Source organism: Rhinatrema bivittatum, chromosome 5, assembly GCF_901001135.1.
Source record: "Rhinatrema bivittatum chromosome 5, aRhiBiv1.1, whole genome shotgun sequence".
NCBI lineage: Eukaryota > Metazoa > Chordata > Amphibia > Gymnophiona > Rhinatrematidae > Rhinatrema > Rhinatrema bivittatum.
Genome location: NC_042619.1, coordinates 130,149,412 through 130,163,488, shown reverse-complemented (window position 1 = coordinate 130,163,488; position 14,077 = coordinate 130,149,412). Strand labels below are relative to the sequence as shown.

Below are 14,077 nucleotides of genomic sequence, written 5' to 3'. Positions count from 1 at the left end.
GAAGAGGGGAGAAAGATAAAGGAATTTTATTAAGACAATGATTAAAAATTAAATGAGGTTGCAAATGCAACAATCTAGGGTTAAAATTTAAAAGCAGCCTCAAAAAGGTGAGTTTTTACACTGGGTTTAAATAAGGCAAGAGAGGGAGCATGATGCACCAGCTCGGGAAGTGTATTCCAAGCATATGGAGCAGCCAAGTAGAAAGTATGAGATGGGAATTAGTGGTAAAGGGCATAGATAGGAGTGACTTGCCTGTTGAGCAGAGTGCAGGAAGAGGAGTGCAGAGATAAAAGGAGAGGTAGTCAGAAGCTGCAGAGTGAAGGCTCTTGTAGGTGTGTAAGAAAAGCTTGAATTGTATATGGAAATGGAGAGCCAATGTAGTGACTTGAGAAAAGGGGTTATAAGAGTGTAGCTACTGTTTCTGTTGCCTTCAAACACGTTGCGATCACACCGCAGCTCAAGAACCCCTCACTGGACTCTACTTGTCCTGCCAAATATTATCCCATCTCCCTCCTTCCTTTATCTTCCAAACTATTTGAACATGCTGCTTACCGCCACTGTCTTGACTTTCTTTTATCTCAAGCCATTCTTAATCTATTCCAGTCTGGTTTTCACCCTCTACGTTCCACAGAAACAGTCCTTGCCAAAGTATCTAATGACATGTTTATAACATACAAAGTAACATAGTAGTGATGGCAGAAAAAGACCAAAATGGTCCATCCAGTCTGTCCAGCAAGCTTCCCAAGGTAGGAACTGCCGCTCCATGCAGGTTACCCTCATGTTTCTCTTAAGGGTAGTAAGAGAAGGCCTTTACTCAGTGCTTGACCTTTTTGCTGCTTTTGACACCACCTATTCCTTGATACACTGCCTCACTTGGGTTTCAGGACTCTGTCCTGTCTTGATTCTCTTCTTACCTCATCTATAGCACTTTTAGAGTTACCTCTGGTGGATCCTCCTCTACTGCCATCCCACTATCAGCTGCTGTGCCTCCGGGCTCCATCCTGGGACCTCTTCTCTTCTCTCTGTATACTAATTCTCTTTGTGCTCTCATTTTCTCTTATGGTTTTCATTATTCCCAGATTTACCTCTCTAAACTAGAAATTTTATTAGGAATCCAGTCCCAGATCTCAGCCTGCTTGTCTGACATTGCTGCTTGGATATCTCACCACCATCTTAAACTCTAAATAGCCAAGATAGAGCTCCTTATCTTTTCCCCAAATCCCTGTCCCCTCTTCCTCTTTTCTCTTATTTCTGTGAATAACACTGTAATCTTCCAAGTCGCCTCAACCCATAACCTTTGAGACATCTTTGATTCCTGTCTCTCCTTCTCTTAACACATCCAAAACACTGCTAAAATGTTCCATTTCTTTCTCTCTAATATCACCAAAATTCATCCCTTTCTTTCTGAGCACACTACCAGAACCCTTAGCCACTCTGTCACCTCCTGCTTAGACTATTGCAATCTGATCTCACAGCTCTCCCAATGAGCCATCTCTCACACTACAATCTATCTAAAATTCAGCCACACAACTTATCTTTTGCCAAAGTCACTGCAATCATATAACCCCTGCTCTGAAGTCACTACATTGGCTCCCTATCCGTTTCCACAAACAGTTCAAGCTCCTCTTACACACCTACAAAGCCTTCTGTCTGCAGCTCCTCACTACCTCTCATCTCTCTCTATAATCCTCCTTGTGCACGCCACTCATCTGGCAAATCACTATCATCTATGCCTTCTCCTTTACTGCCATTCTTTCCACCTGCTTGGAACTAGACTTCCTTGAGCTGGTGCATCATGCTTCCTTTCTTATCTTATTTAAAGCCATCTAAATCCCACCTTTTTGAAGCTGCTTTTAAATTTTACTCCCTGATAGTTCTACTTACAGCCTCATTTAATTTTTAAGCATCTTTATAAATGAAATTGCCAAAGTTCCTTTTGCCCTGTATGTTTATCTTGATTAGAAGTTAAGCTCTACAGAGCAGGAATTGTCTCTTATATGCTTTTTCTTCAGCACTGCATACATTTGAGTAGCACTATAGATGTGTTAAGTAGTAGTAACTGTAGCAGTAGTGGAGACCTAGAAGGCTGGATATTCAGGCAGAAGCATCACTAATTTTCAAAGCTGAGCCGATTATTACTAAGCTTGGTAAGAAGACATGTACAGAAGGGACATCAAATTAGGTTGGGAAGCTTGTTTGGCCATCGCTATAACCAGAAGTGCTTAACTGAAACACAGGCACTTATGTAGCTGGATCTGTCTGACAAGTTATGCAGGGAACCTAGGTCAGATGTTCGGACAACAGCCGGGATGATAAAATTCAGTAAGCAGCAGGGTCTGGCTGGCAGACTGCAAGCACAGTAAACATTATTTATTTTATTTATTTAGTGATTTTTGTATACCGGCATTCATGTTGATACATATCACGTCGGTTTACAGCATAAATCAAATGTTAGTTACTACATTTGCATATAAAAAAAAGGGTAACTTTTAAAACGGCTCATCTAAAATGCAAAATCTGTCTCAACATAAGCTAAAATACAATAACAATAGATCCAAGTACATCTTAAAAAATACAAATAAAACTATAAATCAAAACATATCTTAAAATACAAAATGTAACATTAAAAGTATATCAATAAAAATTATCAATAAAAGAAATCAATCCTTGTTGTTAAAGGCTTGTTTAAAAAGCCAGGTTTTGACTCCTTTTTTAAAAAGAAGATCTAATGGAAACATGGGTTCTCAATAGTTAGGTCTGACTGACAGGCTACGCAGGGAATGTAGGAGGCTAGATGATTAGGAATTGGCACATTAAATATTGACAGCTATAGATCATTACAAAGCTTTGTGGTCAGACATGAGAAAAGAGTAGAGCTGAGGGTGAACTAAGTGGGGAATCTGTATGCTCATCTGCTTTAGATGATAAGAGTACAAATAAGAAAGATGAGAAAAACTGTCACGCTGTAAGGCCGGCAGCTGGCAAGTATCATTGCAGTGTGGGAAAGAATAACTGGCAGACTGGATAAGCCCAGTTGGTCTTTTTCTGCCATCATCTACTACTTTATCATATTCAGGTGGCATAACACAGCTTCTCATTGAGAAACATGATGTTTATGGGAGAAGGCAGGGAGGGAACAAGAAATATTTACTTAATTAATTTAGGCCAAACATGAACTCTTTGAGAGAGTGGGGGACTGGAGTCAGAAAATTAGTATCTTTTCTTTACAAACACGGTGAAAATGGGATCAGCATCAGATTGTAGGCCACTGACTTCAGAAACTAAAGCAGCAGCCAATAAAACCACTAATTTGTATGAAAAAATATAAAAATGTAACGAATACGCAGTAGCTCCCCAGGTTGTTAAAAACTTCCTTAACGTAGATATATAAAGATAAAATCAGGGATGATTTTTTTCAGCGGCATTCTTCTGATATTTCACTTAAGACCATATGCTGTGCTCCATAACAGACAAGGTTACAACTGGTGCTGCTAAATCATTTACAGGCTAATCAAACAGACACCTCCAGGGTGGAAGCTATGGTTTTCAAGGCAAGAACACCGTATGACACCGCCTTCAGGGGACCATTAAAAAATAACAACGTTATTCTTATTACTTCAATCAATTACACTTCGACGACAAACCAGAATAAATGTCTTCTCCAAGTTCACATTATCTTTCATTACTTTATATCACAAGCAACGCACGACTTGAATCCTACAGAACTGACCTGTAATACCGGTCCCCTCTCCAGGGCTCAACTGTCAGATAGAATCAGGATTGCCTTGGAAAGTAAGGATAACCTTTCATGTTTATGCATGCTTGTCACTTGCCGAAGTAAATAAATCAAAGTATGAAATGTGTATTTCATCATTACAGAGGACTGAAGAACCATGCCATCGCACATTTTCTACATTAATTCCCAAAGAAACAATGCTTGTAAAGGAATAGCAGTTTCCCATGCCGAAGCAGAGCTCAACACGTCCAACTTAAGGGTTGCATTCCACCCTCTATCCTACTTTCTTTGGTAATCTCACTAAGCTTGGGAGGAAAACATGGTCTTTTACTAAACAGAGGATAAAAGAAGGGGGGGTTGCAAATGACTGAGGTTGATCCAGTTTTCACACAAGTAAATGTATTTGTAGAATTAACAGCTCCCTCCATACAGCATTGCCTTGGGATAAAGGACGCTAACAGAAGAGTCAGCAGATTTAGTCCAGAGGGTACGTCAGAATGTGCCACGCTAAGAGGATAACTTTAAAACATGCATGCGGGTGCCCATATATGCATGTATAGAGGTGTGCTCATGTTCATTTATTTTATATCGTGCACGCATATAAGAGACACTTAAATTTACCCAATAACATGCTTGCAAGATACACAGCAAGTATTTTCAACATAGCCAGATAAGTAGCGTTTGCACACTTATCCAACTATCTTACTTAGTCGAATATGTAGCGGTTCTTGTGTCAGCAAAGCCACCACCTACCCATCAAAGTCAAAATATATCCAGATAAGTGGTGCACATCTCCCATACATGAGTATTGTCCGCCTAATTGTAATCATTTACACATGTAGATTTCACTCGCATATTTTCCTTAGCACTTGTCTCCTTGCATGCATGTAAATCATTTAATTCTGTAACATGCGCGCGTGAAGGAAATTATCAGTTTTACTAAATAGTCCACCAGTGTGCCCAGTCTATCTCTAGGTCATTAAGACCCTCCTGGCTCTTCAGCCTGCATTTCCACCAGTTTACCCTGATCCCTCACCCAGTCTGTATTTGGCTATAAAGAATTTAATTCTCACTTATACCAGATAATTAGCAGGTGCAAATATGCGTAGATCACAGCCATATGTGCATTCCTTTAGCAGGTTATAAAATAGCAACTTATATGTGTAAATGTTGGCTTCACCCTGGAACACCCTAGCCCAACCCCTTTTTTATACAGGCAAATGTATTTGTGCATGATGACTTGCACGTGCATGTTTGAGGTTTTTAAAATAGTATTTACATGAATATGTGCTATTCGCATGCATATCTGCTAATCTGTGCACACGCAGTTCTCTGAAAATTCGCCTTTAACAGTCGTCATCATCATCAGAGCTGTGCCAACAGTTGTTTTGTATGGGTCACTGTTAGAAAGGGTGCCAAAAGAAGGAAATGATCCATTTGAGGGGCTGAAATGACCCAAACCAGAGGAAATCACAACAGTAGTTTTATTCTCTGTCTGCCTATGTCCTATTCACCTTTAAAGGGTAGGGACCTTCATCAAGAAAAAAAAATCTCCATGGCAAATATCCAGGCAAAACCTCAGAAGTGATGACTTTCCCCTGCCAATACCAACTAAGAACGGGGGGATTCAGAGTAAGACTCCCACTTTTATTTCAAGCATTAATATTTTAGCTTCCCCCTGCTAGCAGTTAAACAGAGTACACTAAGGCACACATTAGTAACAGAATATCAGAATGCTAAAAGAGCAGTTCTACATTTTTAATTTATCCATGCAAACCTACATTATGCTGCATTGTTTTTCATCTACTATTTCATTTATCAAAGGGTCACAGAAGCCAAGATGAAAATGCATCAACTCAATTTTTTTTTTTTATTTTAGATCTACATAGTCAAATGGATTCAGTAGGATTTACTATCATCACAAAACAGGTAAGCATGAAACCTAAAGTAATTCATCACTGCTATCTTTTGGACAGATAAGTGCTCTTCGTTTTCAACAAATACACATTCTAGAACATGAAGTGTTTGTATATCATCAATAGAGACCCAGTATGAACTCACAAACTTACAGTGCTCCACAAGAGAAGTCAGTCTGATGTTGGAACTCTTGTTCAAAGCACCGCAGAGCATCTGGAATATTGAATAGCCTCGGATCTCCTGCACCCAGCCAGCGGAGTTGAGATGTATCCAGTTCCCTGAAATCCTGAAAAGAAATGACAATGGTAATCTATTTAAACTGCTGGAAGAGGGGGAAGGAGAGGTCAATTTATCTAAATCAAATGTTTGAGAAAAGTATACTACCGATACAAAAACACAACAATACTGTAGTAAGAAACTACATTTTCAATGCAACCACACACATCTGCATTCTTAAAAATGTTTGGTACAAGAAAGATACAGTTCTGCATTTTTGGACATGAGATTAATGAGAAATTACTACTTACCTGATAATTTCCTTTTCTTTAGGACAGTCAGATGAATCCAGAATAAGTAGGTTGTGCATCTCTACCAGCAGATGGAGACGGAGCAAACTGACATCACAGTATATCTACCCCTGCAGTGACATCAGCCTGCCGTATTCTCTTCAAAAGCAATTGTGGACAGACTAGCAAAAAACTTGATTAAAACCAAATAACTATTTCAATACTCAGCCAACAGGCAACACTGAGCTCAGATAAGAATTACTCCTGGGGGAATTCTGCGCAAAAAAATTAAAAAATTTGCGCACAAAAATGTACAATTCTGCAAAATTTATATTGGTCAAAATAACACAATTTACATGACAGTCTTTAAGAAATCCCCAAGTAACTATACCAACATGTATCTAGCCATAAACTAACTAGGACGCACACTGCACTTATGACCATCATGCTAGGCATCATCGCATTAAGCTATCGCTTTTCACACTCTGCCTTATATTTAATCATAGGTCATTTAGTTGGAAAATCCCAGGTAATCCTTTTTTTAAGTTTTTTTTATGCGATTAAAATTGTAAAATACTTAACTTAATATTTACTTGACAGTCCTTAGATAAATTCTTGACAGTCTTTGTAGTCTCAACTTAAGACAAGTAACCCGACACGGTTCCGTGTTTCGGACTGCTGACAATTCGGCAAGTCCTTTCTCAAGGGTGATATTCAGTTTGTATTGAAAGATGGTGCTCCAGCAAACGCTGGAGCACCATCTTCATAGGTCATAGTCATAGGTGCAGTGTGCATCCTAGTTAGTTTATAGCTAGATACATGTTGGTATAGTTACTTGGGGATTACTTAAAGACTGTCATGTAAATTGTGTTATTTTGACCAATATAAATTTTGCAGAATTCTTATCTGAGCTCAGTGTTGCCTGTTGGCTGAGTATTGAAATAGTTATTTGGTTTTAATCAAGTTTTTTGCTAGTCGGTCCACAATTGCTTTTGAAGAGAATACGGCAGGCTGATGTCACTGCAGGGGTAGATATACTGTGATGTCAGTTTGCTCCGCCTCCATCTGCTGGTAGAGATGCATAACCCACTTGTTCTGGATTCATCTGACTGGATAGTGGATACTAAGAAACATCACATTTTAAAGCACATGAGCATTTTCCAAATGAATACTCTTATATCACAAAACAAGATGTGCCAAAGAACTGAAGTTCTATGCTAATTATCATATAGCAATGGTAAGAATATTGCCTGAATAGCAGCCAAATATCTAGTTTTTCCAAAGTACTATTGTAAAAGGGGATATTTGGCTGCTATTTGCAAGTGTTTTAGAATAGGCAGAAAGTTATTCAGGTGGGTCCAGAATGCACAGGTGGCATAGTCAGCATATTTATTTATTTATTTATTTATTTATTTATTTATTATTTAAAGCTTTTTTTATACCAGTATTAGTAGTTACATCATACCGGTTTACATCAGAACTGCAGGTAGAAAATACATCAAACAGGTACTGGGGATGGGACTCTGCCTTGCCTTTGAGCATGCCAACAAATGTTATTCACCCATCTAGTTAAGCTAGATCACAGTGAAGGCTATATCTGGAACTGTGGCCATTGCAGCTCCCAGTCAGGCGATAAAATGTGATATCTACCTTTTTATACAGTGTTCAACATTATTACTAGAGCAGCATATTACCAATGTAAAGGATACTACGATCCCTTACTAATAAGTTTTACCCTTTTGCCCAATCCTAAGGGACCTGAAGCTCTAGACCATCCCTAAAAGTTTCCTTCTCCCAAGGCTGGGATTGGTCAGCTTGGCCCTATATATTGGGACTGAGCATGTGTAAAAGGCAGAGGGTGCTAGAGTTAAGTAAAAGCTGATGGGAGTGTTTTGGCAGTGGTCCCTTGTTAGCCTCCCTGGCCTGGAAAAGAAAAGGGAAATGAGTTTTTGTTGGAGAGGTGGACTTTTGGAAGAGAGATTTTCTTGGTTTTCATTTAGGAGATTTGATTCCAATTCAAGAGGGAATCCCACTGCCTGAGGGAAATAGAATGTGGGTCTGTTGTTGCCCAACAACCAGCTGAAGTGAGAAGGCTTCTGCAATTGCCAGAGAAGCAGTTTGGTTGTATTTTTGGAAGTTTGGGGACTTTGCCATTCAAGATCCAGAGTTTGAGGATTATCAAAGAGACTGAGACTTGTCTTTTTTGTCAAGTCCCTAACTCATAGAGATACTAACTCAGAGAACAATGAAGTGAGAACAGGCACTGTGAACTTTTGTGTTACTTTTGTGAAGATTCATGGACTTTGTTTTTAGAATGATGTTTCAAGTTTATTTTTTGTTGCAGCAAAGTATTAAGTCTGAACACCATTCCAGTTGTCTTGCCTGTTTTTCCAAGAGAAAGCATCCACTATCTGATAAGGATGTGCATTCATTTAAAATGAAATTGCAAAATGCAACGAATAAGGCTAATTCATTTCACTCGGGGGGACCCAAAACTAATAAGGAGCTCTGGGCCAAGACCTAGGCCCAAGACCTAGGCCCAACCTAGGCCCAAGACCTAGCACCAACGTCCGCACAGGCCCGGAGGCCCTGTGCGGACGTTGGTGCTTCGGCCCGGACCCAGGCTCGATGCTGTGACTCGACCTGGAGACCGTGTCCCAACGCCGAGGCCTTGGCCCGGAACCAGGCCAATACCGTGACCTGACACAGAGGCCAAGTGCAGATATTGATGCCGCAACCCAGCCTGGAGGTCATGTGCTGACACTGGGGCCTCGGTCCAGACCCAGGCCCAATGCTTCGACCTGATCCAGAGGCCAAATGCTGACATCAGGGCCTCAGCCTAGGCCAGGGCCCAGACCCAGGCTCAACACTACAACCCAGCCCGGAGGTCATGTGCTGACACTGGGGCCTTGGTCCACACCCAGGCCAATGCTACGACCTGACCAGGAGGCCAAATCCCAATGCTGGGGCCTTGGCCAGGGGCGGGCCTCCAAGTCAGGTTGTGGCATCGGGCCTGGGTCTAGGACCCGGCCTAGGTCTAGGCCCCGGCATCAGGATCCGACCTCTGGGTCAGGCCAAAGCCTCAGCCTTAAGTAGGTTGAGATTGCTGTGATCTACTGTGCCCTGGGCATAGGCCAAAGCTGGGTGATCCCCATCAGACCAAGTGGGGACTGAGGGGATCCCGGCCCCGGCATTTTTTTGGCTGGGCGGGAGGCCCTAGGAGGCTTCATTTTCTTTTTTTGACCATTTTGGGGGGGGGTTGGGTTGCTTTTTTCATTGTTGGATTCCTTTTTTTCTCATGAATGAAAACGAATCAAAACAATCCATGAACCGAAATTTTTGGGGGAAAAAATGCCTCCCAAAAATTAACCTAAAACGAAAATTAAATTTTTTTCTCCTGCACATCCCTATTATCTGAGTCAATGAACAGTGAGTTCTAACTGTGAGAGAGTGAACAGATTGAAAGGGTCCCCCATTCCCCTATTCCTTGGGCTCAGGAGGTTAAGCCCCCCCCCACCCCGCATCAAGAAAGGACTGGTACAAGGGAACTGGTACTTAGCCCCTGGACAATGTCCTCTACACCAATTCAGTACTAATATCAAAGTGGGAAGGAGGCTACACCAGTATTTAAAGGACCATGTCACTTGTGCTGTCTAAACAGAAAAAAATTCCAAATTGAAGGCAACACAACTAAACAAAATAAACCTTGGTACAATGAAAAGCTAGGACATAATAGAAAATCTGAAAAACAATGGTGGAAATACCAATCTGCAGTTTCACTAGAAAAATACAAATCCCTATTAACAAAATACCATGAACAAATCAATAAAGCAAAAAAAGAATACTATGCAAAACAAATTCATTGAGTAATATGTAATTCCAAATTACTCTTCAAAACAGTTAAAAACTTAATCAAGGACCCATCCTCTTCCGTCTCTAATAACTATGAATTTTCAAAGAACTCATGCAATGAATATGTCAAATCACTGCTAAACAAAATTAACAATCTAAAAACACAATTTTCCCCCAGCTCAACAACAACTGAGCCTGTAGAAAAATCCAGTCAAGTGAAATGGAACTCATTTGACCCAATATCAAAATTTGAAATAAGCCAAATCACTAAAATGAAGCCTGCTACCCACCTATTGGACCCTATCCCTGCAAGTGCCCTGAAAACAGTAAACAGTGTAATAACTCAGATATTCACAACCATAATTAACCACTCGTTAGCAGAAGGATTGTTCCTGAACTGTAATCAAATCAACACTAAAAAATAAAACTGACAGAATAGACGATTGGGACAATTACCAACCAATATCCAATCTGCCTCTCATCGCTAAAGTCCTAGAAAAAGCAGAGTTATCACAATTAGAGAATCACCTAGAAGACAATAATGTACTGTACCCGAACAAATTCAGAAAAAAAATTGCTCAACTGAAACTCTACTCATTTCCTTAGCCAACCCTGTACACTACAGGGGTTTGACAACAATGAGTCATATACCCTGGAAGTAATTGAACTTACAGCAGCATTCAACATAGTTGACCACATCCTGCCATGCCACTAACTGAGAGAAACTGGAATAGAAGGAAATGTTAACAAATGGTTCTCCTCCTTCCTAAAAGACAGGTCATTTCAAGTCAAACTGGACAAACAATTATCCAACACCTTCCCAATTGATACTGGTGTCCCCCAAGAATCTGCTCTCTCGGCCATTCTATTCAGCATTTATTTGTTACTATTATGCCCATTACTGGCAAACCTAGGAATCAAATTCTTTACGCAGACGACATTCAATTCTATATCCCTTTCGACAAAACTTTTGAAAAAACTGCATCATCTCTGTCAACATACATGATACAACAAATGAACCTAACTCTAAACTCAAAAAAACCTGAACTTGTGTGGTTAAGGAGAGACAATGATAATCAAACCGCCAACTCTAGACCTAGGAATTATTAATGTTGCTCCCTCAGATCAAGTATGGGACCTAGGAATACAGATCGATGAGAACATCATTATGAAAAAGCATATAAGCAAATTAATAAAAACAGGATACACAAAGATGAAAATACTGCACCGGCTGAAATCTCTAATAACAATATAGGACTTCCACAATGTCTTACAAACACTAATATTTTCAAACCTAGACTACTGCAACTCCCTATTACTAGGCCTACCTTCAAGCTTGCTAAAACCACTACAATTACTCTGCTAGACTATTACTAGGGACAAGGCAATATGATCACATCACCCCCTCGCTGATGGCACTGCACTGGTTTCCTGTACAAGCCAGAATTCATTATAATGTATTAACCCTAATCTTCAATATCGTCGACAATACTAACCGATGCTTGCTTATTAGGAGTTATAATCATCGGTCTCTCTGACAATTGTTAGTAGTAAGTCCTTGTGTCAATGTACACCATATTATAAAGGGCAGTGGAAAAGGTGAACACTTATCGTGGCAGATATCGCTGCAGCCCCACAGCAGAACATACCGGCAGTCTTGGGAAAAAGTAGGTACCGAGCAGCTTGCAGTTTATGTTAAAAATTTCTCGTTTCAAGTCTTAACCTAGTTTTATTATATTACAGTACTGGCATACTGCGGCCCCTGAAGAAGGTTCCCAGAAACACGAGCCGTGTCGGGCCAACGCCAGAGCTTTAACCCTGCTGCACATCTGCACACTGTGCCACGATAAGTGTTCACCTTTTCCACTGCCCTTTATAATATGGTGTACATTGACACAAGGACTTACTACTAACAATTGTCAGAGAGACCGATGATTATAACATTTTGATACGGTGAAGCTGAAATTATATCACCGCATAATATTGACATTGGCGTTCAAGGGCAAACGGATTAATAGCCCGCCATAATATATGAGGTCTCACTGTCAATATAAAAATATACTAGGCTAGAGCTATCTTCGGAGTTACATGATGGTATTTTGAAATATTGCGATAGAAGAATCCGTCATAAGTTTGACAGTTGCAATTTAAAAGTGCTTATTAGGAGTGACACTTCAACATTACTCACCACAGAGAACGCTAAGATCACAAAACAAAGGACTTCTAACGGTGCCTTCTACACAGAACACACACCTAATGCAAATAAGGGACCAAATGTTTTCCATAGCAGGCCCCCAGTTATGGAACCCCCCCCCCAGAGTCACTACGCTAGTTTACAGATAGAAAGAATTTCAAACCTGAACTGAAAACATGGCTCTTTAGAAAAGCTTACGATTTAATATAAAATACCAATATAGCGATAACTTCAATATCAGTACAAAAGACAATGGCAGTGAAGTGAGCAGTAAGTAATGAATGATGTAAAGTGTGTAGGTAGTAGAATTAGAATCTACATTTGGGGTAATACTGACTTTTAAAATATACGAATATGAAGTCTATAAATCTGCTGTCATATTGACCAAGAGTATGTACGAATATGAATAAACTGCTATGATGCAGACCCAAATTAATTATGAATGCTGGCAGAGAATGTGATTTTCATCCAAGAATATGAATGCTGATTTTATAACCGTTCTGATCTTATTCTGGAATGACGGTACATAAAACATCTAAATAAATAAATCATCCCAGTAAACAGGAATCCTATGCTTTTTTTTGTGACCATAAGGAGCAATTTACAGAGAAAGGGTAAGAAGAGTAAGTGACAAGTCACTCTTTGCACTCCAGATGTATTTGTTTATGTGTACATGATATAGTTACCTACATGGATACTACTATGCATTCCAGTTCAAAGAAGTGACAACAGAAAATGTATATGCAATCCTATCCTAGAGTGAAATATCTCAATACGTGTCATGGATGGTGACAAGATGCTGGCAGAAGTGGAATATTTATTTGCTTATTTATTTAACATCATTTCTTAATAGCTTTACAGATAAAAAATCGCCCAAAGTGCTGTACAATAAAATCACATAAAACAGTTTCACCAAAACAATAGCCATGATCAGACCTCTTTACCCACATATAGTTAACCAGATTGCAAATAAGCGCTAAATTATACCACTATCCTACTACCAGCTGACAAACTAGGTTTTCAAAGATTTATGAAACTTCAACAGATCACCCTCAGCGCTCAAGAATGCTGGTAACTCTTTCTACAAACTTGGTATTGTAGCTGAAAATGATCTATTGAACAATCGCGAGTGACAAAATGTTTTCTTTGTCAGTAAATGCAAAAATTGTTTCTCCACTGGTCTCAGATTTCTTTTAGCTTTATACCAATGCAAGCTACTCTTCAGTACTTGAAGGCTGACCACCATTTTATGATATGGGTGATGGGAATGACGAGTACGTGAAGCAGTAATGCAGTGTTTCCCAATTCTCCTCTTGGAGGCACATCTAGTCAGTCAGGATTTCAAGATATCCTTAATAAATATGTATGAGACAAATGTGTATACATTGGAGAACCAGTATATGCATATCTATCACAATCATATTCATTTGTGGCAATCCCGAAAATCTGTCTTGGTGTGCCTCCAGCAGAGGGTTGGAATACACTGCCGTAATGGAGCCCTTACATATGACAAATGAGGAACCAGCACCTGGTGCCCCTTGCCTGGCTGCCCTATGAAGATGTATAACTAGTTTGCTAGGCCAATTTGCTTTTTTCTTTATTCCTTTCTGTAATAAGCTATTTGGTATGTGTTTTTGGTTTTGGGGTGTTCTCCACTGATTCCTACAGAGCAGGTGGCTATAGAGCAGGTGTAAATTTAGACGCATAGGGGTACATTTTAAGAAACTGCGTGCCAACGTACCTTTGTTCGTGCACCAGGCATGCGCAAGGGGGTACACATTTGTGCACCAGGCACCAGGCATGCGCAAGGGGGTGCACATTTGTGCACCTTGCGCATGCCGAGCCCTGCGCGTGCTGCCCGTTCCCTCCGAG

General features: G+C 40.1%; 1 protein-coding gene across 6 annotated transcripts in view; it reads right to left on the bottom strand.

Moving 5' to 3' along the window:
* Nucleotides 1-14,077, bottom strand: part of ENOX1 (ecto-NOX disulfide-thiol exchanger 1) — an 838,273-nt gene that overhangs the window by 592,407 nt on the left and 231,789 nt on the right. For 5 of the 6 annotated variants that reach the window (XM_029602937.1, XM_029602934.1, XM_029602933.1 and 2 more), the window contains exon 2: nucleotides 5,806-5,939. The gene's annotated coding sequence lies outside the window, so the exon portion shown is untranslated. Of the gene's footprint in view, nucleotides 1-5,797; nucleotides 5,940-14,077 lie in introns of all 6 variants that reach the window. The other variant, XM_029602936.1, reaches the window with a different exon arrangement.